A 27,483-nucleotide genomic window follows, 5' to 3' on the forward strand; every position below is an offset into this window, starting at 1 on the left:
ATGCATTTAGATCTTTAATTAATCTCAGCAATATTTTATAATTTTCAGTGTAGATGTTTTATTTATTACTCTTTGATAGTTCTGAGGCTGTTACCTTGAGTTTTTGCATGCTGTTCCCACTACCCAGAATAGCCTCTTTTACCCCTCCCACTAATATCATCTCATTCAGCCTTCTGTTCTTAAACTCAACCTCCTGAGGGACGCCTTTCCTAACTTCCCTGGAGTTAGGTACCTGTTATAGAATGTGCACCATCCAGAGGAGTCTTCTCCATCCTCCCCAAGTGACTCAAAGCACCCCTTCCCCACCCACAAAAAAAAAAAGCCCATATGATGAATATGGAGAATAAAAAAGGAAGTGATCCCACTGTTCTCCCACCCTTGTTCTCAGGCATGGAATTCTTCAGCTGTGATGGCTGTGGCCAATCCTAGACATGGGTATTAACAATTGCTCTTGATTTTTTCTGAGTAAATCCTTGCCAAGGCTTCTTCTCAGCCAGAGCAAATAAAAGGGGTTGGATACAGGCAGCAAGGTTGTTGCAGTGACAACAATCCCAGAAAGTGACCTGGTCTCACCCCTACCCTTGTCCATCAAAAGCAGCACAGCTCCTCAATGATTTGTCTCCCCCATGGTTGTAATATTAGAAGCCAGAGCTTATCGTTCATTGACTTTTGAGCCTGGCGCAAAGAAGCAGGGGACAACTTTATCTTATTTAAGGAGACAAATTTCAGTCATATTAGAAAACAAAATATTTTCAGAGCATACATGCAAAGTAAAATGTGCATAACAACAGTTAAATATTTTACCTCATTCTCAAGATTTTGGCTACAAGTGTTGCCAGCTCTGTGGTTCCAGAAAATTGCTGTTAATAGAACTTCCACATACTGACACCTGTTTTTCTATTGACTTTCATAGTATAATTAGAGCTATGTTCCTGTGGAAGTCATGGAATTGTAATAAGGCATACGTTTTGTTTAAAGTACAAATTTTTGAAAACAGACTCTCAATGCAAAGTAGTTAGGAGTTTTTGAATAGGTTTTTAGATTACACCAGAAATACATGCCTGTTGAGGAAAAACTAGATGTGGCTAAACAAAAAGAGGAAACATTTTAAAGTAACTTAATACTGTGTTGTATTCCTTCCTAGACTTTGTTCTGCACACATGCGCACACACACACGGATTTATTTAACAAACACTAATACTGTATTTAGTATTTGCTAGGTACTATTCTTTACAAAAGTTATTTAATCCTCGTAATGACCCTAAAAGCTAGACACCATTAGTAATCCCATTTTACAGAACTAAGGCCAACGTTTCATAGTAAGAGCAGACCCATATTTGAACTTAGCCAGTGAATGGCAGAGATAATATTCAAATTCAGGCTCCTCAACAATCCTCTTAGGATTGGCTGAAACAGCCTATACTAAGTAAGTCCCTGTACCTTTTGAAGTTCTACACAAGAAAGATGTATTTTTTGCTCACACTACATATCCACGTTAGCGCTGATTCTACATTATCTTCACATCTGACCAGGCAGCCTCTACTAGGAACGTAGCTTGTCTCATGGCAAAGGAAAAATAGGCTTGGCAAACTATCAGCTGGCTACTAAAGATTCTGCTCAGATCCGTTATACTGCACTTCCCTTATTTTGTTGACAAAAGCCAATTACATAGCCACTCCTGAGTTTAACAGGGTGGGGATGTGTATATAACCTTGGTGGGGGGCGTGGGGGGAGGCGGGTTGCAGATAATTGCAAACAATAATGTACCACCAACAATATAGTTGAAGGAGAAAGAGAAGAAAAGGAAAAGAAGGAAGAAGAAAACAGAAAGAAAAGGCCATTGTATCTTCCAGTTTAGAAACAGATTCTGAATGCTATTGCCTTGGCGTAGGGCATTTTACTGGGTCCATCAAAGAGAGAAAAGGCATGTATGTGCCACAAGCTTTTCTGACATTGCTCTGTGGACTTTTCATACTTTCAGAAAGGAATTTTCCAGAAGACGCTCAAAGGGGTTGTTTTTATTGTTATAGAAAGTTGGAGAAACTTCTACTAAATGGAGTCTCAAATTTGCAAATTCTGCCTCCTGTGTTAAAGTGCTTGATCTATAATGCCAAATATTCCTTCAGGAAGGTATGAGTTTACATGCCTAGGAATGTATGATTGTTTATATCCCTGTACTCTTAACCAACACAGGCATTATCAGAATTTTGTTTTAATCTTGGCCAATTGGATGGTCAAAAATCCTATTTTGTTTTGATATTCATTCTTGAAATTATTCATATAATTGCATATTTTTCATATGTTTATTGGCCATTTACATTCTGCCAATTCATCAATTTGTTCATTTAATCAACGTATATTGACCTCTTGCTTTGAGGTCAAGTATTGTGTACATATTTCTGGCTCATTTTTCATCTGGTACTTTCATTTTTTATATAAGGATTAGTAAAGGGTTTTTAAAATATATATATATATTTCTCAGTTGTTTTATTTTTAAAATTTTTATTGGCGTATAGTTGATTTACACTAAAGGTTTATTTACGGGTTAAAGACTTTTGTTAATTACATTACAATTTAAATTGGCCTTAACGGGGGAAGGTGTTGTGTCTGTTTTTGTTTTGCTGTTATAAAATTTAAAATACACATTTTATCATATATGTCACTCTTTTTCTTGTGATCTCTGCTTAGAAAGATTTTTCCCACCCAGTGATAAAAAAAATACTCACCTATATTTTTGGTATTCTAATTCTTTAATAATTTTAGTTTTTACATTTAAATCTTTTACTCAGCAAGAATTCCTTTCGGTGGGTGGTTTGAGGTAGAAATCTAATATTTGTTTTCATGTTATTAGTTACTTTTCACCATACTATTATAAAAATCTAACTTTTTCCATTGATTCCAGATGCCTTTAAAATACTAAGTATGCACTGGACTTTCTTCACTTTTATTCTTTTCTATTGAATTCTTGTACCAGAATCATACTCACTAAATTATTGCAGCTTTATAAGACATTTTGACATCTAGCAAGTAAGTTTTATGTTTGGTAATAATTTCAAGGGTTTGTGACCTGAGACAGAGAATGTCTCTCTCCTGAAATTGTACCCTATGGTTCAAATAGACATGCATTTTCCTAGAGAGAGGGGCCATAGTCTTAATTAGATTCTCAAAAGGATCCGTGACCCCAAATAACATTATAACTGATCTAAAGGAAGCAAAAATGTAACAGAATTCAATGTTCTGCCCGAAAGAATTAGCCAAATATTAGAATCTTTTTTCAATATTTACAATAAAAGAATCATTATTTGCTTTTGCAGGATTCCTTTTTCATAGCTCTCTAAAGAAGCCAGGTTTTGTTCATTTGTATTTGTTTGTTTGCTTGTAGGTCTAGTTTATCTGACCTGAATAACAACATTTATAATCGAGCAAGAAAACAAAGTTCAACAGCAAACAGAGGAGAATATTTACTGGATGACTGATCTAAAGCATCCTGAACGTTTCCGTAATGTGAATCAGATACTGTGTTAGCTGCTGTCACCTTCTAGAAGGAAGCTTTCTGCCTAACTAAAGTGGCCTCTCCCGGTTACTTGCTATCTCCCCACAATACCTCTGTGTACGTTTATTATTTGTCCCTCCATAGAATTTAAGCTCCAAGCAGTCTGTTTTATCTACCATTATACTTTCAGTACTTAGTCCAGTGTCAGGCACATAGTAGGAACTCAGTGAATGTTTATAAAATGAATACTATATATTTAACACCTTCCATATGGGGTGAAAATGCATATGAGGTTTTCCTTTCCCATCTGTAGACATACATCCAAGCATCAGGCATGTGGGCTTTTCTTATTGTTTGGGTTTATGTTGTTTTTATTTTGTTTATTGTTCTTCAAACACATTTAGCAAATCCAGTGTAAAGAAGAATAAGCAGTGACAGTTATTGCCTATGTCATCTGAATAGCTTTTATGCAGAAACTACTGGTAAATTATTTTCGCTGTCCAAGGAGGAAAAGGCAAAAGGGAATATGCTTAAGCTAAAGTGAGAAGAAAAGTTTCTCAACAAATGTCAGTTGGATGTTTACCGTTATAAACCTGTCCCAGCATAGAGCAGGGCTCACTCGAAGTGATTAGTAAATATCTGTTAAATGAGTGTTACTGAACGACCATTAAAGAAATAAAACCGTGGAATGTGTAATCTGTAGGGAGAGGGCATTTCTCGGTCAGTGAGGCTGCTTCAGTGAGAAAAGAGATGCTTGCTCTTCACATGTCTGATGACTGGCCTCAGTTACTGATCAATTCTCACCATCTGCCTGCCTTTCAGTCAGAAGGGGACCGTATGCACAGCCTGGGAGTCTCACAGACTACTTTCCTTGTATGATGCTTCCTCCTTTGCACAGAATAGCTCGCTCAATTATCTGAAAATAATAGATATCCCAGTATAATTTTGGAATACACCACATATTTTGTTGAGAACGACAACCTTATCCCTTACGAAGTTCTCAGTAATTAAGAAAAGTGAGCTAGAACTTCTTGGATAGGCAAGGAAACACAGCATAAGGGTAAAAATTTACCATACACAGTTAAGACCATGGTCTATACACATAACCAACTAGGCATTGACTATATATAATAGTAATAAAGGTGACTTTTCTGTATAACCAAATTTACTTTCACTGCAAATTTTAAATGATCACCTGACTCATTTCTTTGTTTCAAACCTGTCTATTATTTCTATTAGATCCTTCATAGATCATCCCACAGTTTACTTTGAATTTAATGAGACTAAAAATACATAAGTACATTCCTAGGTAAATGGCGACTGTTCTTCCTTTATTATATTTTGAGTTTAGAACTTCCACAATGCAGGGATGACAATGATACTCTTTAACTGGATTTTTAACTGAGTACTTGGAGGCACGTTTGCTGCTGAATTGAGAGCAGATAGTTACTTTGGGAAAGCATCTGTGTGTGTATTTGGGGAAGTGAAAGAAGGTCATGGGGAGAGAGGAAACGATGCATATAAGTTAATACAGCTCAGTTCCCTCCTCAATCTCCCCATAAGAGAGCATGTTCACGTTATTCCCAGAATTACACAACTAGAAATAATTGATGTAGCAAAACATGAATTTCAACACCTTTAGTAAATTGAGCACCCAAATTTCCCGACAGACTAAAGTCAATCTGATTTTTGAAGAAACCCCCAGCAGATTTTAGCTTATTTCTCCATAAATCTTTAGTATATTTTCCATATCTCACCTCAAGGAAATTCTGTTTTAACCACATTCTTCGTGCTACATTTAAAAGGCATCTCAGGTGCTTATGTCAGTGGAAAGGAGCGGGAGCTATGAACTAACTTTCTTTGTTTTAAATTTGAAGAGACTTGGAAAGTATTATTTTTACCTGTTTATTATTGCTTATGTAGTATTGTTAGAATTATCATCAGAATGAACCGTCCTAATTTTACCTTTTGAGTCTTAGGGGTAAGTCTTTCAATATTCCTAAGGCTCCCTTCCAAACCTAGCTCAATTTCCACCTCCTCCTGGGCTGTAAATCTTGGATGCTTTACAGAAGCTACCTGAATAGAATCATTAATGCTAATTACTGTCTTAATGACCTGCAGCTTTCTAAGTCTAGATGTCTGGCAGGGAGAAGCCCTGCCTTTGTTCTTCCTCAAAATAATCTTGGCTATTCCTGCCCTTTTGCTCTCTTCCATCTAGAATTTAAGATCTACTTGTCAAGTTCTATGAAAAAGCCTTTACTGGATTTAGAGATTGCATAGAGAAGAATTAACATCTTAACAATGTCCAGCCTTCTTACTTCTGAGCTTGGTGTATATGAACAAGGTAGTTCCCTTCAATTCCCACTTTATCATGTATAGATTGCTGATTTAGCAAATGCTTTTTTTGTATCCACTGAGGTGATCATCTCTTTTTCCCCTTTTAGTATTTTAATGAGGCTAATTCCATTAATATATTGTCTAATGTTAAACTGTCCTTATACTCTTGGGAAAAACATAAATTGCTCAAGGTAAGTTTTTTTCTAGCTATTAATGTTTTATTTTTAATTTTATCATCTTTGTTCATAAGCATTATTGTCATGTGATTGTCATTTTCTGATGTTATCCTGATCTGGTTTAGGTATCAGGTTCAAGGCTATTCTAGCACCATTAAGTGATAAGAAAATTATTGTTTCTGTTCTCTAGTACAGTTTTTATAACCTAGAAATTGTCTTCCTCAAATGCTTCATTCACTGGCCTGTAAAACCATGCAGTATATTTGGGGACAGGATAATAGGAATTAGATTTTAAGCTGCTTATTAAATGTCTTTGGTGATCATTGGTATATTTAGATTTTCTATTTCTTCTTAAATCACTTACCTATTTCTAAGACACTGTCTGGGTTGACTTTTTTATTTCTTTATCTAGGCTGGTGATAAAACTTTAAAAAAAAACATCTAGGCTCCTACCTGACTTTGAAACACCTTGTATTATTTTTTGACCCTCTAGCAATTTGTATTCTCATCTAATAGTTATGCTGTCCAGACCACATTTTCTAAATTTATTGCCTCATACAACTGAATCACCTAACCTTCTGAGAGCCAAGATAAATTAGAACTATCTCTTTTTCTTGATCTACCTGGGACTTTTATCCTAATAGATGAGGTTAGTCTGACAATGTTTATTCTTCACGAAGACTTGCTGGCAGCTATCAGCAAGATGCTTGCAAGTTTTTCTTTCAATGATGTTTAAATGTACAGACATTTACTGTATAGAATTTATACTCACATTGCTACAGTTTTTGGAGGATTTTACTGTGAATGTCATCAAGAGTGGTTTCCAAGAACAAATTTTAGAAACAGTAATAATAGACAATAGAATGGAACCCTGAACAGATTCCTTAAAGAGGCCTCTTGGCCTTAAGAAGACAAGGTGGGATGTAAGTATTGAGAAATGTGTACTAAATCCTGAGAGTTTGCTACCTCCCCAGTCAGAAATTAAATATATTATGACTTATGTCACTGATAAGCACTAATGGATAGCTCTGGTGATGTTCCAAAACAACTGAAAGAAGACACCAGCTGCCATCAGATGCAAATTAAAAGATTGTTATCAAATATGATAGGAGAGGGAAGATCATCTTATCCCATCTTAGGCATTCCAGAGGAAAGGATATATAGCTGCTGCTACTCTTACTGTGGATTTGTATGGCCTTTGTAGTGTGTCTGTGTATGTGTGTATTCAAGAGTTTCCCAGTTCCCAACTACTGCAATCCATTCAATCCTTTGAAATAATTAATTCATGGATTGCCAGACTACAGCCCAAGGGCCAAACCAGCCCAAAGCCCGTTTTTGCAAATAAAATTTTATTGGAAAGCAGTCAGGCTCATTTGTTTATGTATTTTCTATAACAATTTTTGAGTGCAAATGCAGAGCAGTTTCAATAGAGACTAGGTGAAAGGTGAAAGTATGTAACCTCCTGCTTTTCACAGAAAACACTTGCTAATCCCTGGGTTAAATCATTAGGTGTCCAAAAAGCTGGAGAATCACTTAATCTAGGCAAGTGACCTTAAGCTGGCCTTCATAAATATGTATCTGGGGTCCATCATTTCAAGAAATAATTTGTGTTATTTATTGTATGTGTGCATTTTACTGGTAAGAGAATCCTGTGTCTTTCATCAGATACTCCAAGAGGTCTTGTGATCCAAAATGTGTTAAGAACTAACTTTTAGGTGAATACTGTTTATTTGTTTATTTTGTTATTTGTTTATTTGTTCTTTTGAAGGCTTATAGGCTAGAAGAAAAAGCAGTTCACAAAACTGACCCAACACAATGAAATACCATTAGACCTGTTAGGATGGCTATTATCAAAAAAAAAAAAAAAAGATAAATGTTGGCAAGGATGGGGAGAAACTGGAACCCTTGTACAATATTGGTGGGAATGTGAAATGCTCCAGCCCCTACAGAATCAGTACAGAGGTTCCTCAAAAAATTAAAATAGAACTACCATATGATCTAGCGATCCTACTTCTGGGTATATACCTGAAAGAAATAAAATCAGTTGCTCAAAGAGATAGCTGCACTCCCATGTCCACTGCAGTATTATTCACAGTAGCCAAGCTATGAAAACAACCTAAATGACCATCAATAGATGAATGGGTAAAGAAAATGTGATATTGATATTATTCAGCCTTAAAAAAGATGGAAAACCTGTGATATGTGACAACATGGATGAACCTGAGGACATTGTGCTAAGTGGAGATAGGCCAGTCACAGAAGGACAAATACTGAATGATTCCACTTATACGTGCTATCTAAAGTAGTCAAACTCACAGAAACAGAGAACAGGATGGTGGTTGCTCGGGGCTGGGGACGGGGGCAATGCTGTTCAATGGGTATAAAGTTTCAGTTAGGCAAGATGAATGAGTTCTAAAAATCCGAGGTACAAAAAATACGATGTACAATACTGTGCCTATGGTTAACAAACTGTATTGTGCACTTAAAATTTTGTTAAAAGGGTAGATTTCACATTATGTGTTCTTACCACAATAATAATTTAAAAACTGACCCAAAGAGTTTTTTGAAAGAATGAGGAAGTTGGTAAATACTGTTGGCTAAGGGAATTTTGTGTGCAAGAGAAAGAATTTTATAACTCTCCAGAGTTAAGTCTAAGTCATTTATTTCTATTGATAATGTGCCACATATTGTTCATAATGTCTAGTTTTCATGACCTTGCCTGATGGGTATTAACCCCTCATTTTACAGAAGCATGAACTAAGGCTCACTAAGGATACATAATTTATTGTCAAGTAATAGTAAAGATTTGGGGCTTCCCTGGTGGCGCAGTGGTTGAGAGTCCGCCTGCCAATGCAGGGGACACGGGTTTGTGCCCCGGTCCGGGAAGATCCCGAATGCCGCGGAGCGGCTGGGCCCGTGAGCCATGGCCGCTGAGCCTGCGCGTCCGGAGCCTGTGCTCCGCAACGGGAGGGGTCACAGCAGTGAGAGGCCCGCATACCGAAAAGAAAAAGTAAAGATTTGAAAGAGCGTATGATTCCTAAGACTGTGTACCACACACCCTCTTCACCAAAGTTTCATACATTATCAGAAGTTGTCTATGACATGTTGTTAAGGAATTTAATGGTAGTTTTAAATTGAGAAAAATCTTCACTTGTTGCTCCACTGGGAAGCCCAATGCTTGAGGTCCATTATGCAACTCTTCCCTCTGAACTCAGATCACCTCTAGAGAGTGGAGTAAAGGGCTGCTCTCTTCAGAGAACTCACTGACTTTCCACAGTCTGGGGAAAATTTTCCTCTCACCAATGCCTTTCTCAAAGTCATTCCTCTCTCTCCCCTCCTTGGCTTTGATACATAACTTTGCCTTAGCAATGAATTCAGGCTTTCAAAAAAGAGAGAGGGTTATTTTCAAGTTGTGTCTGTTTTAGACCCTGAACAGATCTTTATGCCAAAAAAAATACAAACTTGGTCGTGTGTGTGTGTGTGTGTGTGTGTGTGTGTGTGGAGTGGGAGGGTTATAAGTGGGTTTAGGTAAAGAGAACCAAACCACAGACTAATTTGTAAAATACATTATCATGTGACAATCTTATTGGCAATGAGAAGCCATTCGGTTCTTTGTGGAGGGGAGTGAAGGATGGAAGCATTGTTTTAAGAAAGGGGAAACACATATTTGCTGCAAACTTAGAATCAAGCCTTAGACTTTTCACAATGTAATTATTTCACAATAAAATTACTGTGAAATAAAGTTTACTGAGGTTACTTGAAAATAGGTGCAAATACACAAATGGCCAAAATCTACCTTAAACTGTAACTTGCAAATAGAATGGAATTGAATGGGCTGTCCTACTGCCCACCACCTTACAACTTTGGTGACTTCTACACATGAGAAAAAGAAATGAAACACTGGAAATTTTAGCTTTTCCGCTGTAAAATCACTAATACGTTAAATCACCCTTTAAAACTAGTAACCAGCATCTTTCTTTGTGATACTAGTGTTCTGATGCTCTTTTTTCAAGCTTTTTCTTGGGAAAGGTATTCTGTTTTCTGAATGTACGAATCATTTATATGATGTTCAATCTATCACTCTGGATCAAGTTGCCTTTGGTCTTTTTATATAACTGCACTCCAAGAACATCAGGTCCTGGCAACGACGTTTGCGCTTCCTGAAGTGGGTGCTGTCCCTTCTGGGTAACCTTTTGTGAAGTCACATGAGTGGCAGCTAGCCAAACTCTGGTTGTCCTCTAGGCAACGACATTTGAGCTGTTGCTGTTTCATCTTGCAGCATCTCAAAGCCAATTTTTCCTCCAGGTTTGATTACTCTTTTCCTTGCTGAATTTGTAAAATGTGTCTTGGCATTTTCAATTACCCAAGCATTCAAGAAGACAGCTTTTGTGTGTGTTGACTCAGGCCCACACCCACGCTAATGATAGAGGCTCTGTAACCGCCCAGCCAACTGCCTGTAATAAGAGTGAATGCACACATAAACTGAATTGTGATTTAATCTATTTTTTCTTTTTTCCTTCTTTTTTTTTCTTTTCCCCAGGTTCTTCAGAACCATTTCTTTCTTTTTTTTATAGATTCCTTATATATGTGTTAGCATACAGTATTTATATAATCTATTATTTTAATCAGCAAAGTAAAATTCTGGATTACCCTTCCTAAATTAGAGGAGCACTTTACAGCTAATCCAAAATATCTTTTGTGTATTAGATTTGGCTCCTTGGTTACAATTTACTACTAACAACATAATAACTAATGAGAGGAGGAGGCAGCACAAAAACACGTAATTCTTGCAGCTAGAATTTAGTAAAAACATAGAAAATAAAAATGTGGAATCAAAAACAGAGTTTAGATTTGAAAACAGTCACGGATCCACAAAGTAAATAGTCTGTGCCTAAAGCATGGAGCATGGCTTTAAATGCCCGCTATAAATTGTCTTCTTAGAGAGTCTGAGGGTTTTCCTTATATCGTCCACACACCCCCTAACCACTTCCTGCTCTGCCAGTGCCCCCAGGAAACTGACATTGGGGGAGCATGCGCAGAAATTCTGAAGGCAGAAAGGAAGGGAGAGAGAGGTAAGGGTATTACTTGCTGCTTCAGGGAGGGGTCTCCAGTACTCTGTCTGCCCTAAAGACTACAGCTCCTTTTGATGGGCCCTTCCTCTTCCTCCATGGTTCCAGTCTGGGCTATGGTTTCCTCCTCTTGTCTTTTTACACCCAAGGCTGTTTACCTGCTTCCCACTTTTGCTGGTCTTTTAGCTTTTCACATCCCTTCATTATTCCCTTCCCCAGGCCTTCACATGCTTGTGGTCCCTGCAGTAAAACCTCTTCATTTGAACCACCTGCTGCAACCCTGATTGATACAAAGAGACTACACTGAATAGCCATGGAGTGCTTTGAAAGGTATCTTTTTCTTTTTTACTGGCCATATTGGAATGTAGGTGTGTATGGGGGGAAAAATCTTGTGATCAAGCCTCTGACTAATTTACAGATCAAACAGTTAAGGGTTGGCTATTCATAGCTCCTTTGTTAACCATTTATCATGGTGGCCTCCTAGAATTACACTTCCTGAAGTTAGGTCAAATCGTCATTGTGTTTATAATTTGGTAGCATAGAAACAGGGATTCTTTCATTTATTTCAATTTGGTAACTTCTCAGTCTGGTATTATTTGAAGGAAAATAGAGTTGTGTGACCATAGCAAGCATAAAATGTCTATTAGTAAATCTCAGCATTCATTGGTCATAAAGTCAAACACTTTAGCAAGTTTCCAAATGTTGAACATTAAAGTAGGTAAAAGACATTAAGACTCCTCAAAGATCAAATCAAAGTCAGTAATAGAATTCAAAATGAATAACTTACTTATTTGCATAAGCAATCTGAACTTTAACTCTCAGTATTCCACATCAAATACTAATTTCTTTTATATTGTGCAGGTGTCTGTAGTAATGTACCAACTAGCAATGTTAATTTGCTAAAACCTCATCCAGTACTAGCATACTACAACTACATCTGTTAAGTGTGTTTTCTTGTTAACATTTATGTCTCAGTGTAAGATACACAGGCACCCACACACACATGTTTTAGAGAAGCTATTTAAGGTTTTTTCAGTGAAAAATAGAAGTGTTTCTGGAGTGTAGATTTGAGTTCATCCCAAGTAAAATTAAAACAGTCCCTCAGAAATGTCTCTTGTTTGCATTTGGTCTGAAACATTGCTTCTCTAAACTGTCTACTTGTCAGAATTGCCTGGAGAGCATTTTTAAAACACAGATTCCTGATTTCAATCTCAGTCCTTCTGTAGAGGCTGGGGCAGAATGGGGCTATATCTGTTTCATTCGTCACTGTGTATCCAGAATATCATGCAAGGCCCTCAGTAATCATGTGATGAATGAATGAATCAGAATGTCTGAAGGTTGAATCTAGGAACCTGTATTTTTGTAAGGGCCTCCAGGTGATTCTGCTGACCAATCACTTCTGGAAAACACTGATCTTTAACTTAGAATTTTAGACCTGGAGGAGATCTTAGCCAGCATTTAATTCAACACACTTACTTTGGAAATGGAAAAACATGAAGTCTGAGAGATTAAATAACATATATAATCATAATATTTTCATACTTAGCAACACATTTTAGGACAAATGATGAGAAACAAAGAGAAAGGGGGACTAAAAGACACACTTTTTCTTCGTGTGTGTGTTAAAATGCCAATATGGCTAAAGATTTTTTTTTAATTTGAAGTATAGTTGATTTACAATATTATGCTAATTTTAGGTGTACAGCATAGCGATTTAGTATTTTTACAGATTATACTCCATTAAAAGTTATTACAAAATAATGGCTATAATTCCTTGTCCTATACAATATAGCCTTGTTGCTTATCTGTGTTATGCATAGCAGTTTGTATCTTTTAATTCCATACCACTAACTTACCCCTCTCCCCCCAGTGGTAACCACTAGTTTATTTTCTATGTCTGTAAGTCTGTTTCTGTTTCACATATACATTCATTTGTATTATTTTTTAGATTCTACATATAAGTAGTGTCATACAGTATTTGTCTTCCTCTGTCTGACTTATTTCACTAAGCATAATATTCTCAGGGTCCATTGATGTGGCTGCAAATGGCAGAATTTCATTCTTTTTAATGGCTGAGCAATATTCCACATCTTCTTTATCCATTCATCTGTTGATGGGCACAAGGGTTGCTTCCATATCTTGGATATTGTAACTAGTGCTGCTACGAACATTGGGGTGCATGTATCTTTTTGAATTAGTGTTTTCATTTTTTCCAGATACGTATCCAGTAGTGGAATTGCTGGGTCATATGATAGTTCTATTTTTCGTTTTTTGAGGAATCTCCATGCTGTTTTCCACAGTGGCTGCACCAATTTACATTCTCACCAACAGTGTACAAGGGTTCCCTTTTCTCCATATCTCTCCATATTTCTCCAAATCTCTCCAAGATTTGTTATTTGTGGGGTTTTTTTTTTTTTTTAGATGATAGGCATTCTGACTGGTGTGAGGTGATACCTCATTGTAGTTTTGATTTGCATCTGTCTAATAATTAGTGAATAGTTAGTGATGTTGAGCATCTTTTCATGTGCCTGTTAGCCATCTGTATGTCTTCTTTGGAAAAATGTCTATTTAGGTCTTCTGCCCATTTTTTGATTGCATTGTTTGCTTTTTGATATTGAGCTGTATGAGCTGTTTATATATTTTGGATTCAAAGATATTGCTTTTACCTTAAAGACAAGCCATTTTACAGCTTGGCCTTAAGGACTATAAGAGGTCAGCTGAAGGGCACTCACCTACCTGAGGCTCTTGGTCAGGATCCTATTTCAGGGATAACTAAGGAGACTTCCCTCCTCTGCTCCCTTTCACTCCCACAGACTTTCATCCAGTTATGTCAAATACTTGAAGAAAAGTGTTTTGCTTTTGCTTAAAGTGTCTATAATAGCCTTCTCTTCCAATGAGAATTTCTCAAACAACTCTCATGTTCTCTGTGCTGCATAAATTAGGCAAATAGTAGTGAAGTTATTTTTCTTCTTCCAAAAGAATCTGTCAATAATGTAAAATTCACTTGCTAACATAATATTTTGTGCAAATACACCAAAAAATGTTTCATACCTAACCTTCTTCCTTCTGCCTGCATATTAATATGATTAGAAAATATTAGTGTTTCGATAGTCATCAGAAAGTAAACATTTAGTCACCTAGTTATTATTCACAAAATTATTTCACTATGTTTCAATGGAATTTACTGCTGACCACAGTAATTCTTATCTCTCTTAAAAGGAGCTATGCAGCTCATATCTTCAAGAGTATTCAATAGCCCAAAATAAAAGTGCTGGCATAATTTTTTAAAGTACTAGCAAAGTAAAATTTAGCATTTGCTAGAAAATGAGCCTCATTCTTTTTAAAAAGGGTGTATATTGTCTTAAAGACTGTAATAATAACAAAACTATAAGTAAGAATAATAGTAATTAGCATTGATAAAGCACTTACTATATGCTAGTTATATGCTAAGCAATATGCATAGAGTACTTCATTTATCTAAAAAATGTAAGATACTTAAGCAAGTATCATGTGTGGATATTTGTGTGTATGTGCATATATATACATATGTTACCATATATATGGCAAATCCATACATATGATACAGTATATAGTACTCACAATATATTTACTTAAATACATACAGAAAATTTCTGGGCAGATATTAAGATACAGTTGATCATTTTCATTCTGGCCATCACTCGTGGTTGCCTGCCCAATAGCCATTGCCCTTCTTTCTTGCCAACAGAACACTGGTTTTGTTGAGGCAGCCATGTGCCCGCCCAGGGGAGGAGTTACTATGAACCTAAATCAGTCACAGGTCTCATTCTCTTCTGCCCATGGTGGGTCTAGGGCTAGGAGTCAGTTCTTGTCTGGGGCATGAGAGATTATGGGAAGTCTGCTTAGGGCTTCTAGGAGGATTTCCCTCCTCAGGAAATAAGGATGTGCATGAAGAGAAAGCTTTTTCTGCTTCTAGCCCATTCCCTCCTGCTTAGGAAACTTTGATTTGAAAACGCCTAGAGCCGTGTTAGCCTCCTTGTGGCAATGAGGTGTGACACTGCTGGTACACTGTGAATAGAGGGTGACTTCTTGATTATGTCACAAAGTACAGAATCAACCCTGATACCACCTACCTCTGAATTTCATATAAGTTAACAAAAGCCAGTATTAATAGGGGTTCCTGTTACTTGCAGCCAAAGTATTCATGACTGATACAGTTACTTCTGGGAAGTGGTATTGAGGGTACAGGAAGGGAGAACAGTGTCTTACTTTTGATTGTATATTGTTTTCTGCTGCTTTAATTTGATTTACCATGTATGGGCAATACTTCAAAATTAAAAAACAGGGGCTTCCCTGGTGGCGCAGTGGTTGAGAGTCCACCTGCCGATGCAGGGGACATGGGTTTGTGCCCCGGTCCGGGAAGATCCCACATGCCACGGAGCGGCTGGGCCCGTGAGTCATGGCCGCTGAGCCTGCGTGTCCGGAGCCTGTGCTCCGCAACGGGAGAGGCCACAACAGTGAGAGGCCCGCGTACCGCAAAAAAAAAAAAAAAAAAAAAATTATAAAACAACTCATTTAATTTTTTAAAAATTGCATTTCTGAATAACTGGTATATTAATTTAGAGAAAATTGAGAGCCATAATGTTTTAAATAGTACCCCAACTCAGTAGCTCACAATTTATACCCAGGCACTCTTTGACCAACATACATATATGCAATCACTTGGAGTATTTGAGCAGTTAGCTAATTTTGAATTTTAACATCAAATTGTCCTTTCCAAACTATCAATATTTGTGAGTGTTTGTGTATCTCCCAAACAATGTAAGTATGAGTCTCCCTAGCATGTGTTTGGAGGGGAGATGTTTAGTGTGTCTACTGGGATTTACTTCCTACCCACAGTTTTTTTCTGAGTAACAGAGTGAGAATGAAGAGTTGCTTCCACTAGCTGGGGCTAATATGAGTCAGGAGATATTTACACCAGGTAGATGCGTTGACCGGGATGAGGAAGAAGGGCTGAAGCATCAGGCAACATGAGCTCAAGTTCTCACTGGAATTTCTCCAAGAAAGGACCTTTATCTTTGTACAACCCAACTGACACTAACATCAATTTAACAGCTATCAGCCTAGGAGAAGGGTTAGGATTGTGCTCGTGCAGGATTTCTGGGGACTAGGCTTGCCAGGGAATCCATTATTTCCTTCCCATTTCTCCTCAGAGCTCTCACATCTCAGGCTTCTTTCTGCCTTAAATGAGGGTGTAGGAATTGAACAGAAGTTGGTTCTCTGATACTACTGCCTAGAGAAACGACAAAGTACTGCATCGTGAAGAGCTAACATCCCCATCCCCATCAGCAATATTTAATTAGATGGATACAGGGTGAAGAATCAGGATCAAGACAGTCAGAGCCAGGCCAGTCTTAATACTGCCTCTCCTGTGAAACTTCCCAAGGAACAGTCCTCGAATTCGGCCTCACATTGACTTCATTATTTATAATGCCATCCTCTACGCCTGATCCATCATCAAGACCTGTTGAGGTTTTCTTGGTTAAAGTTCTTGAAAACCTCCCTTCTTTTTCAGTTCCCTGTGCTCTTTTATAACTACGGTATCCTCCCTTCCAGATCTCCACTTCTCCAGGTCATTTACATATAGCTAGCATAATAATCTTTCTTATTTGTCGTCATATTATTCCCTACCTAAGTTTTACTGAGAGATAGAAACAAACATTGGAACAAATGGAGAGATTAAAAAATCAATCATTTCATGACAAGTGATGGGATCCCCATTTATCCATGAGATAGTCCTTCTCCCAATTTTTTTGTCCCACTTGTACATATAAACTTTAAGGGATATAGGGAATTCCCTGGCAGTCCAGTGGTTAGGACTCTGTGCCTTCACTGCCAAGGGGGCCCAAGTTCCTTCCCTCGTCGGGGAACTAAGATCCTGCAAGCCGCATGGCACGGCCAAGGCCAGGAAAAAAAAAAAAAAAAAAACTTTTAGGGATATAGATGAAATAACCATAAATCTATTACTTATTTATATTATATTAAATACCCTCACTACTTAAAATCACAAATAAGAAATTTTAGATTGATGAACTTAAAATATTTCTTTTTCTCATCAGTGAAGGAAAAAATAATTTAAACTGTTTCCATTGCAACTTCTACATGGTATCTTTGTCATGGTTAGAGCTCCTTTTTATCATCTCACAAAAACAGATGTGCATGGCTCTCTCTCTGGGGGAACTTTACTTGAGGAGGAAGGTAACAGAAAACCTAAAGGAGGCTCTGAGGGGAGATCAGGAGGAAGAAACTAAGTCTCCGGCTCAAAACTCCTGTGCAGACAGTGCTTGGATAAGGCATTTCCTGGCCCCAGCCTCCTGGGTCTGATACACCACCTCAGTGCTCACTTAGACGTTACATTTTGTTTGGGAAGCCAAAGGAATGTCCTGATTTTTACTCGTTCCATCCATGACTCTTTACCTTAACTTACAGAAGATGCTGTGACATATCCATTCTTCTTAATCTCAATCTTTACCCCATCAGCTGAGTATAAATGGCTTTGAGACCTTTCCCCAATAAGAAAATCTCCAGAATCCCCCAAGAAAAAACAATGTTCCTTTTACCATAACTGTAATAATCGTCAATCTTAGAACACTTAAATAGAATAGCCTTGGCTGCACAGACCAGAGGCAGAGGCCTGGGCCACTTGGTCTGTGGGGGGACCCAGGACCCGCCAGGTGGGAGGAAGGAAATTGGAGTGTGAGAGGTGCCCCCTGCGGGTCCCAGATGCACCTGGATGAACCCACAGTATTTTCTTTATTGCCGTGGAGCCTGAGAGGATTACCAAAGTGTGTCTGGTGAAGTAGGGCCAGGGGACCGGGGTTGGGGAGATTAGGGACAGTGGGTTAAACTAGAGATGAGGGAGGTTTAGAGAGGCCTCTGCCACTGTGACTGTGAGCCCTGGTCGACAATGAGGTGACCACTGTGCAGTCCGCGTCCTGGAAATCAGGTGATGGAGTGTGTTCTGAGAACCGACTGAGACTGGGGAAAAAAAGAGAAAAGAAAGCCTTGATGTTGCTCTTTTCATGTAATTACAGTATAATGTCTGTGGGTCTACTTCTAGATATAATAATTCAAACCTAATGAGAGTTTACTGAACAAGTCTCTATAGCCAATATATTATCATTCTCCTCTTTTACAGGAGAAAGTGGGTTGTCATAACATTACGGTGAGTGTAATTTTGTAATGATGGAGTGAGAAAATCACTTTCCTACCACCCTAGCATGCTCCTACAGACACTTAAAATGGAGCTTTAAATTGAAGTGGGCTATAACTAATTCAAACATACATGTTCTCTGCCCTAGGAATACCTGCTGTGAATCTAAGTTTGTGGAATCATCAGACCACACGGTGCGAGAGACCATGGGTTTCGGAATCAGACACACCTGAATTAGCAACCAGGCTGTCACTTACTAGCCGTGTGACCCTGGGTGAGTTACCTAATCTCTCTAAGTCTCAGGTTCTTCATCTGAAAACCAGGAATAGTGCTGACCTACCAGCACTGTTGTTTTTCCTGGAAAAGTAACTGAAAACTTCTGCTTTTTTGTCCAACTTCCTTTCCCTCTCTGCAAATAAAGGCCAAGGAGGGCTTCCCTGGTGGCGCAGTGGTTAGGAATCCTCCTTCCAATGCAGGGGACACGGGTTTGAGCCCTGGTCCAGGAAGATGCCATATGCCATGGAGCAACTAAGCCCGTGTGCCACAACTATTGAGCCTGTGCTCTAGAGCCTGCGGGCCACAACTACTGAGCTTGCATGCCACAACTACTGAAGCCCACGAGCCTAGAGCCCATGCTCCGCAACAAAAGAAGCCACCGCCGTGAGAAGCCTGAGCACTGCAACAAAGAGTAGCCCCCGCTCGCTGCAACTAGAGAAAGCCCGCACACAGCAATGAAGACCCAACGCAGCAAAAAATAAATAAACTAAATAAATTAAAAAAAAAAAAAGGCCAAGGAATAAGTAGTGTATGCCAAGTGCCAATGCCCAATTAATTGCAGATACATTTTCTTTCCCCTCTGGAAGAATGTTGTTTGTCTTTCATTAACAACTATAGCTGCGTTTAAAATAAGATATCCTCAAGTGTTAAAACCATATAAAACTTTTTTATTTTAACTTTTGGCTGAAAATGACAACCACTCAATTATACACATTTAATGTAAAAGGGTTCAAACAAAATAACAATACAGTGACAAAGTGACATGGAAACTGTATTTCAAAAGAAAAAAAGATCAATCACACATGCGTCAAACAGAATACAAAATCAAGGTAATAGACAAAAATAAAAAATTTACTTTAATTATAACTGAAAAACTAAAATAAAAAAATCCAAGTTTCAAAATTTTCTAAAGAATATATATAACTGCATAATCAAATGATTTTTTTTTTTGCTTGAATAGGATGTACAACCATTTTTTAAAACAGTGGATATAAACATTGAATATTTAAAAGATTGCATATCCTACATTTTAGTTAAAAATTGAAATTAAAAATAATGTAATATTCAAAAAATGAGAATATTTTGCTATTAAACTATCCCACTGCCAGAGATAAATTCTGATCTGAAATGATGGCCCTGGGAAGTTGAGTCAAGCCAGTTGATTACATCCTGTGAATTCCCCTCTCTCTGGCCCCCAAATCTGGGCAGGGCTAGGATCTGGCTCTGGCTTTGATCCTATTGGGGGTGACGGAGGCAACAGAAGCTGTCTCTCTAGGAAATTCTTGATCCTGGCCCTTCTTTGATTTAGAAACAAACTTCAACCGGGTTAGGTGAAGGTATCAGAGAAAAAATGAAAAATTCTACTCTCTGCTGACTCTACTGAAAATGTTCACATTGTCTCAGTCAAGCTATAGCACAATAAAGAGGCATTTTGCTTCAAAATCATGTATTGATAAATATTTATTGCATATACCTGAGTTGGATATTGTCTGTGTTATGTATCACATTATGTTGATCTTAGATACACAACTCCATCGGTGTTTGTCCTAAAAAATCTTCAGTTAATGTTCGAATGTGTCACTAAAAGTTTTTATTTCAATTTTAGAATTTCATTTCATTGGTGGAGAGTAATTCATGAGTTTAAACCTCATTTGGTGGAAAATAATTTACATATATATTACTTTTTCCATTTTAATGGCTTTTTTCCCAAAGCCTGCCCCGATATTTGAACTTGTCCTTGGTAGTTATTTAAGATACTGTGAGGGCTCCAGGACACTGAAGCCCTGGGTCCAGATCGTAGTGATTAGAGACACATTTTGAGATTTCTTCCCAGCTCTCTTCTTGAAGAACACCTCTCTCCCTCGGCCAACTAGAGCACCAGCCCTGGGCCCTTCGTTCCTATGTTTATACCAAATAAACCCAACCCTCCTTGATTAGATAAAAGGTGGACACCTGATCCATGAACCAGACAAGTCTGATTATTTTTCTCTTGAGAATTTGAACTGAGAGACACAGGCTGGGGGTCAGGTGCCAGGTGGTCATTAGAGCTTCAAGGTCTTGTGGAATGAGAGGCTATGACAGTTATTAAGGGCCATGCATACGAGGGGCTCACACAGAGAGCCAGTCTGCAGGGAGAGACTGGACAAGGCAGGGGAAACAGAAAATGTAGGTGAGAGAACTTGCAACCTGAGAACAGCTGCATTGTCCTGAAGCCTTTTCAGTTTCCAAGTCTAATTCCCCATGGGACTCGACTCTCCTTCCTGTCTTGAATCCCATGAGGAGCTGCTGTATAATAAATCCTCATTTACGTGTAGTAGCCGGAGCGAGGTTCTGTTCCTTGCAACCAAATGAGCCCTAAGACCAAGTGAAGCCTTATTGTTTTAGAAATTCTACATGTTTCACTCCATTGACAGCAAGGGAGCATTTGATAATGGCATCTTCTTTGAAATACTTCCACCAAAGAGTTGTGGATTCACTCTTCTGAGACTGATGACATTTACAACTCAATGTTAATTACGCTGTTGGATTAGATTTCTATGGCCTTAGAGAAAATCAGACCATCATATTTTATAACTTAATTCATTTGTAGAGAGTGGCTTGTAAAATTATGGCTCGCTTTACATTTGCCCTACTCTTTTCAATGTGAAGATGCTCCATTTTCCTTGAAGAAGAACGGTAGCTATTGAAAGTCTTTGCCTCCTCCCAGCATCTGTTAACGTTTACCATCTTCCCCAAGCAGTAGGCCTGTTCTCTTCATGGTGATTTTCTCCTTCTAAACGAGTTCTGAGGGCCTTAGCATTTTTGTCGAGCTTCAACTTATTTGGGACCTAGCAAAGGACTATTTCTGATAGAAAGCCAGTTCATTTACCTTTTAACCTAAGGGATGGGTAAAAGTAAAATGAACTTGGGGAGATACAGAAATAGGAGAATGAAAAATACGTGCTAAAAATAATCGTGGTAAAGAGATGAGTTAAGAATTCACCTTGTGGGGAAAATACACATGACTGCATAGGTTCTGAAGAAGTCCTTAGAGCCAAATGGAATAGCTTGAAATCTCCTATGTGATCATTTGCCTTCACTTGGACATTTCTACAAAAAACGGTCTCTCACAGCCAAGGTGTGTGCTATTTTTAACAGCCATAATTAGGATGCTTCCAACCTTGTCCTGGGGTAAACAGTCCACTCTCTCTCGCTCTACTTCTCTTATTAATGAATAATAGTATAGCAAGAGCAGGAAATGTGATGGTTACAAACAGGTTCTAAAGCCAGACTGCCTGGTTTTGGACTCCAGCTCCACCACTGAACAGCTGTGTGACCTTGCAAGTTACTTAACCTCTCTGTGCCTCTCTGTGTTTTAATATGTAAAATGGGAGAATACTGGCAACTACCTCACAAGAAGGATGTAAGAAGTAAATGAGTCCTGCTGTATTGTATGTGCTCCAGGAAGTCAGCTGTCATTGTGAGGGTTGTCGTTAGTATTATTTGAGCAAGTAAAGCCTAGGCGGTATGAGAGAGAATGGAAAGTTGAGTCGTAATCTCCCATCAGGAGTTTACTCTTTCTACTGGATGACATAAGTGAGGGGAGCCAGGACCATGAAGTCAGGCTTTACTTCTTTTTCTTCTGTTGATTTTATTTATTTATTTATTTTAACATCTTTATTACAGTACAATTGCTTTACAATGGTGTGTTAGTTTCTGCTTTATAACAAAGTGAATCAGTTATACATATACATATGTCCCCACATCCCCTCCCTCTTGTGTCTGCCTCCCACCCTCCCTATCCCACCCCTCTAGGTGGTCACAAACCACCGAGCTGATCTCCCTGTGCTATGTGGCTGCTTCCCACTAGCTATCTATTTTACATTTGGTAGTGTATATAAGTCCATGCCACTCTCTCACTTTGTCCCAGCTTACCCTTCCCCCTCCCCGTGTCTTCAAGTCTATTCTCTACATCTGCGTCTTTATTCCTGTCCTGCCCCTAATTCTTCAGAACCATTTTTTGTTTTTAGATTCCATATATATGTGTTAGCATACAGTATTTGTTTTTCTTTCTGACTTACTTCACTCTGTATGACAGACTCTATGTCCATCCACCTACAAATAACTCAATTTTGTTTCTTTTTATGGCTGAGTAATATTCCATCGTATATATGTGCCACATCTTCTTTATCCAGTCATCTGTTGATGGACACTTAGGTTGCTTCCATGTCCTGGCTATTGTAAATAGAGCTGCAATGAACATTTTGGTAAATGACTCTTTTTGAATTATGGTTTTCTCAGGGTATATGCCCAGTAGTGGGATTGCTGGGTCGTATGGTAGTAGTTCAAACAACCCAATCCAAAAATGGGCAGAAGTCTTAAATAGACATTTCTCCAAAGAAGATATACAGATTGCCAACAAACACATGAAAGAATGCTCAACATCATTAATCATTAGAGAAATGCAAATCAAAACTACAATGAGATATCATCTCACACCGGTCAGAAGGGGCATCATCAAAAAATCGACAAACAATAAATGCTGGAGAGGGTGTGGAGAAAAGGGAACCTTCTTGCACTGTTGGCGGGAATGTAAATTGATACAGCCACTATGGAGAACAGTATGGAGGTTCCTTAAAAAAACTAAAAATAGAAATACCATATGACCCAGGCTTTACTAGCCCTCTGACCTTAGCCAAATTACTTAACTTCTCTAAGCCCTGGCTCGCTTACCTAAAATTGGGCATATTAATAGGGGCTACCACATTACAAGTGCTCAAAGTTAGTTATATATATGGTGCAGAGCAGGATTTAAGTACCAATATAATACAATATCCATTGTCATAAGAAAACACAATAAGGATTTTGAAAATGAGGAATGCTGCCTCAGCTTCCTCAAAGTAACTGACAATGGACAGAAACACAGAGTAAAGCAAAACCAAGTTCACTTGACCACCTGTGGTCTGTACAGGCTTGCCACACAACGCTCTCCTCTTAGCCCCACCCTAAGAAAGGAAGTAGGAATAGCCAATTAATTTTTTATGTCTTTTTTTTCTTTTACCTGCTTTAAGATTTTGTCTTTGATCTTACCAGCATCATCTAGGTGTAGTTTCCTTTGTATACATCCTGCTTGGGATTCATTATGCTTTGCCTCTCCCGTTGCGGAGCACAGGCTCCGGACGCACAGGCTCAGCGGCCATGGCTCATGGGCCCAGCCGCTCCGCGGCATGTGGGATCCTCCCAGACCGGGGCACGAACCCGCGTCCCCTGCATCGGCAGGCAGACTCTCAACCACTGTGCCACCAGGGAAGCCCCCATGGCACTTTTTAAATCTGGCTTGATATTTTTGCAAATATTTTGGAAAATTCTCAGCCATTATCTCTACATACCTTTACTCTGCCCCATTCTCTTTGTCCTGATGTCTCTCTCCTTCTAGGATTACGATTACATATGTTTTAGACTTTTTCACCTGTCCCAGATGTCACTCACACTCTTTTGTATATTTTCTAACCGTTTGTCTCTCCATGATTCAATCTAGATGTTTTCTTCTGACTCATCTGATTCTTTTTCAACTGTATCTAATCTGTTATTTAAACCTATTCATTGAATTCTTAGTATCAGTTATTGTGTTTTCAATTCTAGAATTGCCTTTTTTTAACTTTTATTTTCATTCCCCGTTCTCTGCCAAATTTCTCAAGCCAGGCTTTTAATTTCTTAAACATATTAATCCTAATTTTCAAAAATTCTATTGAATAACTCCAATGTCCATGCTCCCTGCAAGCCTGTTTCTATCGTCCTCTGTTTTTCTTTCAGTCTCATTTTTATACACTTGATACTTTTGAATTGATAGCCAGACTTTGATATAAAACGTTCAGAGATGATTTGTGGCCACAGGTGATGTTGTCTTCCTCCAGAGAGGGTTCATTTGGCCTCTGGCGGGCTGCTGGGCTAGAGCGGTAGCAGGTAGAGATCACCTAATCAATTAGGCTCTGACCTTTGTGAGGCTAGTCTGTAGCCAGCATACTCTTACTCTTCAGGTATACCCCTCTGAGATTCCAAAAGAACATCTGGGGGGTTGCCCAGGTCCCATCCTCCCCAGCAAGCTCTGAACTCTAACTTTTCTTCCCCCGACCATACAACTGCTGAGAGCTCTGCTCGGGGTCCTACCTCTCAGCTCCCACTTTTAGAATTGACATTTGCCTGAAGAAGCGAAGCGGGGAATTTCAGGCTCATTTTTGGGGGGTTCCCTCTGTTCCCATGTCCAGACCCCTCTAACCCAGTTCCTTACCACCTAGGTAGCTTTTCTAATTCTTGAAGAGAGGGTTGGTTCAAAACATTCTAGTTCACCATTGCTAGAAGGAGAACTCTTGACTATGCTTTTGTTGAAAATCTGATGATCTTACTCTTCATATTTCAAGCAGCATGCAGATTTCTAAAAAAATAATATTAATAAAGTGATAAAGTTCCAAACAGCTTGCCAAATAAACCTTTAGTGGAGAAAATGAGTTTTAAAGACATAGGTAGGTCAATGGGAAAAGATGGAAGCATCCCTAAGGAGATCCAAATCTTTACCACAGATGGTAGGGCCAACATATTCCTTCAGGTTATAAATCACATTATCTATACCTTGAGGAATCTTGTGTGACCCCTTTAGTTTCCAGGATGTTACTAAATTCCTCGGGAACCTTTATTCCTGCCCTATTAGTTTTTTTGTTTTTGTTTTTGATTTTGTTTTGGACATCTTAAAAAATTATTTATTTACTTATTTATTTATTTGAAGTGTAATTGATTTACAATGTTTTCATTTCTGCTGTACAGCAAAGTGATTCAGTTATACATATATACACATTCTTTTTTAAATATTCTCTTCCGCTGTGGTTTATCATAGGATATTGAATACAGTTCTCTGTGCTATACAGTAGGACCTTGTTGTTTATCCATTCTATATATAATAGCTTACATCTGACCCATGAAGGTTTTTTTTTTTTCCGGTACGCGGGCCTCTCACTGTTGTGGCCTCTCCCGTTGCAGAGCACAGGCTCCGGACGTGCAGGCTCAGCAGCCATGGCTCACGGGCCCAGCTGCTCCGCGGCATGTGGGATCTTCCCGGACCGGGGCATGAACCTGTGTCCCCTGCCTCGGCAGGCGGACTCTCAACCACTGCGCCACCAGGGAAGCCCCTGACCCATGAGGTTTTAATCTCCTCTCTCCTAGCCCATCCTAAGGTTACTTTTGGTGAGTAAAACAGATTGATTCATTACCATACAAAAGGCAAGAGCATGGTGACAATAATCTGTTTTACAGGTTTGCGGGGAAGTGGGGGGGGGCGGCGTTTGAGAAAAGAAAACCAAATTAAATGACTGTAAGGGATGAAGCTGTCTTCAATCCCAGACTGAAAGGTTGGATAGGACTTAGACATACCACAGTACAACACACACGAGAGTTATGCAATAGATACCTGTTGAATTATTTATTGAAAAAAATAAATCTCTCTTCTAGACTATAAAGAAATTTGAGTTGATTTCACCAAGGGTTGACATGAGCTGAGAGGACATCTCCCGCCAGGCAGGGAGCATTTGGCGCTGCTCCTAGAAACTGAACCTGGATATCAAATCCAGACGGTGCTTTCTTTTCATTCTTTTGAGTTGGTATGTGTCACTTTCATCTTTATTTCATTAAAATAATAAACTCTTTATGTCTCTAGTCCAGGTGAATCCTTCCCTCTCCGTGAGCTTCAATTGGCTAGTCTGTTGGCAGAATTCATACCTGTTGTTGAAAGACAGGAGGTCTTCTGCTTCCAGCCTCTATTACAGTAAGAGATAGGAAATCCCTGTGGCAAAAAACGAACAAACAAACAAAAAACTGATGTGCTCATAATAATGTAGAAATGGTCAGCATTCCTTTCCATCCCAGATGCTACGTCAGGAGACAGAGGGGCAGACACTCCATGACTTTATATTTAGATAAAGCATGAGCATTGGACAGTGATCCAGGTCATAATGTTGGAGTTATACCTCCTAATCAGGCTTACTTTTCCTAACAGCAACCATTCATTGAAGGTTTTCTACATACTAGGCGCTGTAATGATGGCATGATATTTTATTTTATTTTATTTTATTTATTTATTTTTTTGCGGTACATGGGCCTCTCACTGTTGTGGCCTCTCCCATTGCGGAGCACAGGCTCCGGACGCGCAGGCTCAGCGGCCATGGCTCACGGGCCTTGCCACTCCGCGGCATGTGGGATCTTCCCGGACTGGGGCACGAACCCGTGTCCCCTGCATCGGCAGGCGGATTCTCAACCACTGCACCACCAGGGAAGCCTGGCATTATATTTTAACTGATTATATTTTCACAGTAACTCTGCAAGACACATGTTGGTTGTTTTATATTCTTTAATGAGATGGTCAGTCAGGTGAGGCCACAAGAGGAGTCAGAGGAGAGGCTTAGGAAGAAACAAAGTTTATTATACTCACAGGTCCTAGAGGCAGGAGGCACACCAAGCAGGGCCATGTGGAAAAAAACAGGGTGATCAGAAGGCAGAAAACCGGATGGGGGGTGGGGAAGCACTTAAGCTACTTCAGTGAGGTTTCCATGGGAAATGCAAAGCAGGGCGGGGTAAACAGTTTAGGATTAGTGAGTGTGAATAATGTCATTTGGCTCTGGCCTATAAGGGTGGTCCCTAGTTGTCTGGCACCTGGCCCTGGGATGATTAAGGCAGAGGAATATTGCCTCTGTACATGCCAGATAGAAGAGATAGGGCTCTGGATAGGTTAGCTTGCATAACAAAGCCATGCTCCAGGCTGGGCCTTTTGCCATCTCTAAGAATCAGCTAGCCCAGGGAGGGGCAGTCTCTCTGTAGCTGGAATGGTTTCTTCTGATGTCAAAACATCATAATATACAAGAAATTATGTATATACAATATATTAGTATTCCTATGTAACAGAAGAGGAAATTGAGG

At 38.9% G+C, this 27,483-nt stretch overlaps 1 long non-coding RNA gene and 1 other non-coding gene across 2 annotated transcripts; both read left to right on the forward strand.

Moving 5' to 3' along the window:
- Positions 1–10,960: 10,960 nt before the first annotated feature.
- LOC132519446 (uncharacterized) lies at positions 10,961–26,148 on the forward strand. The gene is made up of 3 exons (XR_009540166.1): positions 10,961–11,405; positions 18,416–18,541; positions 26,023–26,148. It is a non-coding gene; the product is annotated as an uncharacterized LOC132519446 (long non-coding RNA).
- On the forward strand, positions 18,013–18,095 carry LOC132520112 (small Cajal body-specific RNA 18). Its single transcript, XR_009540477.1, has one exon. It is a non-coding gene; the product is annotated as a small Cajal body-specific RNA 18 (non-coding RNA).
- Positions 26,149–27,483: the final 1,335 nt, after the last annotated feature.

The sequence above is a fragment of the Lagenorhynchus albirostris genome, chromosome 4 (assembly GCF_949774975.1).
Source record: "Lagenorhynchus albirostris chromosome 4, mLagAlb1.1, whole genome shotgun sequence".
NCBI classification, from domain to species: Eukaryota; Metazoa; Chordata; class Mammalia; order Artiodactyla; family Delphinidae; genus Lagenorhynchus; species Lagenorhynchus albirostris.